The sequence below is a fragment of the Passer montanus genome, unplaced genomic scaffold (genome assembly GCF_014805655.1).
Source record: "Passer montanus isolate IOZ18808 unplaced genomic scaffold, ASM1480565v1 scaffold137, whole genome shotgun sequence".
NCBI classification, from domain to species: Eukaryota; Metazoa; Chordata; class Aves; order Passeriformes; family Passeridae; genus Passer; species Passer montanus.
Genome location: NW_024360608.1, coordinates 1,021,174 through 1,024,349, shown reverse-complemented (window position 1 = coordinate 1,024,349; position 3,176 = coordinate 1,021,174).

Here is a 3,176-nt window from a genome sequence, read left to right as displayed (position 1 = left end):
TTCCCGTGTTATTGTGCTCTTTGTTTTGTGCATATGGTCTGTCTAATCAGCAAGTAGGATGAAAGGTTTATAGGGCCAAAAACCTGAGACTGATGAAAATGCATTTCTCTGAGTGCTGATCCTTAGGAACAGGATCAGGCCAGTGACACTGTGCTCATATGGCTGTCTCTGAGTATTGTCTCCTGTCAGATTAACCTATGTGTATATATCTTTTGTGGTCTTGCACAGCACTCTGCTACTGCTGGGGTGTGAAACAAGAAAGCTCTCATTCACCTCCACTGACCCAGGAAAAAAAGGAAGCCACTGGACCTTCCAGTCCACCAGGTTCAGCTGCCCTTAATACTTTCAGGGAAAGCAGGTGCACCTGGCCAATATCTATTCTGCTCCCCAAATGGTGAGATCCCAGCCTTTTTGGTGTCTCCCGATAAAGCACTTGTTCAGTCCCATAATTGTCACTGAGCATCATGGTGCGAATTGTAAGCCTGGCTAGAGGGTCTGACTGGAAACCTGTCAAATGCTTTGCCTACACATAAGGCAGAATTCATTGCGTAGATAGCTCACGTTTTAGGTACAGCTCTTCGCAGCTCTGGGAAGAAGCAAGAAGCAGCTCATTTTCGTTCGAATGATTTCTTTTTCCCATTCCAGCCCGTTTTAGAAAAGGAGGTTTATTCCCTGGAGAAACGGCATCTTGCAGAGCAAGCCACGGAGCGATGGTGACACTCAGTGGCCCTGCAGGAAAAGTGCACCTTCCGAGCTCACGGGTTTTTTTTTTTTCCAATTTATCAGGAAGACAGTGGTAGTAAATGAACCTTATACACAGGTGAATAAACAGCACGTGCCTATACTATAAGAATCTGTACAGCACGTGCATACTGTGCCGTACAGATTCTTATAGTATAGGCATATAAATTGACATGTAGTCTATACAACTGCATTGGTCTTCTTTCCCTTTCCCACCCTTTCCCACCCTTTCCCACCCCTTCCCTTTCCCACCCCCACTTACTCGCTTCAGCCTGGAAGTGAGACCATCACCTTCAGGTACCTCAGAAGAAACATCCTGCCTCTTGTGGTGGACTGCTCATTGTACAGACTACCTTTTTTCATGTACAGACTTTTAATATGCCATTTATTTTTATAATAGTGCCCTAACAAGGTCAGAATCCATTTGGGGCCATCTTGTGTGTTTACAGTCATCCTCTTTTCAAGGGGCATACTTTCCGCTCCTTTTAAAAGCTGCAGAGCAGAAAAACCCCTTGCTGTCTGAGATGCTGGTGACCAGATTGCCTGTTAGCTGCTGCATACGCTATGCTTTTATGGACCTTTTTTTTTTTTTTTTTAACAGATTAAAGCAGCAAAACTTTGCAGGAAATTTCCCAGTTGCCCCCAGACTGTTTGTGCAACCAAGACCCACACAGCTGCTTGTAGAGAGGTGGTGGAAGGAAGTCTCCTGGCCATCAGCCCTGTCTTTGCTTACACATTACAAAGGTTCCTTTCTTGCTCTGGAAGGTATTTCCGATGGATGTCACCAAGGACAGAGACCACTTTTCAACAGCCACAGAACTGAGCAAGCATCAGATTGCCCATTCAGCACAGACTAGCCACTTATTGCATTTTCTAATATTTAATTCAAGAGGCAAAGACCTCACTGGCTTCTGCTGTACATTCTAGCTTATGGGAGCTTGCCACACAGCAGCTTTTTTTCAGCTCTCTGCTTTGCCAGCTTCCTCAGCCCCTCATCTGCAGCTCAATAACATCTATCTGATTTGAAACCACTGCCTGGAAATATCTGTTTGTATTCATATTTCACACACTTGTTTTTCTCACTTAGCTGCCCCATGCAGGTACAAGGTGCCAAGACATCCTGTCTTCAGAAGCAGAGGAATCTTGGTGGGCTGCTTCTATTAGGATCTAATTTCATGGCAATCTGATCCCATGAACTGTGAAGCAGACCCTTAGAACATGTCCATTTAGAAATGGGAAAGCCTGGCTTATGGACACAATGAGCATGTTGGGTAACAGGCTTCAGGTTTTATTTACAACCTCCCTATCTGAAGTTCAACAGATCAGATGCCTTTGACCCCAAAGCTCTTCCAGTCCAGCCCAAATATCCAGAGGAAGAGACTTGCCAGGAAGGCAGCCAGGAGAGGAAACAGGTCTTGCTTTGCTCCCTTTGCAGAGCACCATTGAACAGTCTCTGTTGACTCCTACAATCCTTAGAGGCTTGTCCCTTCATATTTTTGCTTCCTTGAACTCAACCCTGTCTGCTTTTTGCATCAGCTGTTCACAAAATGTGTCACTCGGTTCCTCAGGTTTTCTACCTCCACTAAATGCTCGTTAAGCACTGCTGTGAGACTTTTATTTTCCTTTTGTCCCTGTGCAGAAGGGCTGGGTCTGCACACCTTATGGACCAATTGTTCTGAATGGTCAGAGAAAAAAATATATAGTTGCTGTCCTTTTGCAAGATGTGTTGATCAGGCAAAGGGCTACTACATAGGGACAACCCAAGCAATCCTTGTCACATCACCTGCTTCACTTTATGTTCCTTCCCCCCCCCCCCTTTTTTTTTTTTTCTCGCAAAGTACTTCCTGTTTAGAAGCTTATCTTGTTGACTTCTTTTCCATTGCCCCTGGGCTTGTTGACTTCATCCCTTACTTCAAATTTTTGGTATGACTGTTCTGGTAATTTCTCTTTTGGCAATCAGCTCTGTAAAACTAGTACCCAGATTGAGATAAGATTTTTTCTTATCCAGTGTCCCCCTTTTTATGAGTGCTATCTCCCTAATGGCACTGCAAATCCCGCTGGCCATCTGCATACACTCTGCTGTCTTGTTTCATGTGCTGCATCCTGAAATTCCTCAGATTGTTGTCTTTTTTAAGTAGTGCCACGGGTAAGGATTAGTCATTTGGGTTAATGTCTTGACAGGATGGGACTAGGTGTTGTCAGAGTCTCAACAAGCAGTGAATGTGTACTGAGTGTTATTTTGGTTCATGCCCTCCCTTCATAAGATTTTGCTGTACAGTTCTTTTCTCTCTGAACTGGTAAAGTATTTCTTCCATCGCATTCCCTTGTCTGCTCTCTCTCTTCAGTTGTGACAGAAAAATGACTCACAGGATCAGGCAGTAAACCAGACCAGGGTTTAAAATGCAGGGGTTTTTTTTAGTGTGGAGTTTGGTTGC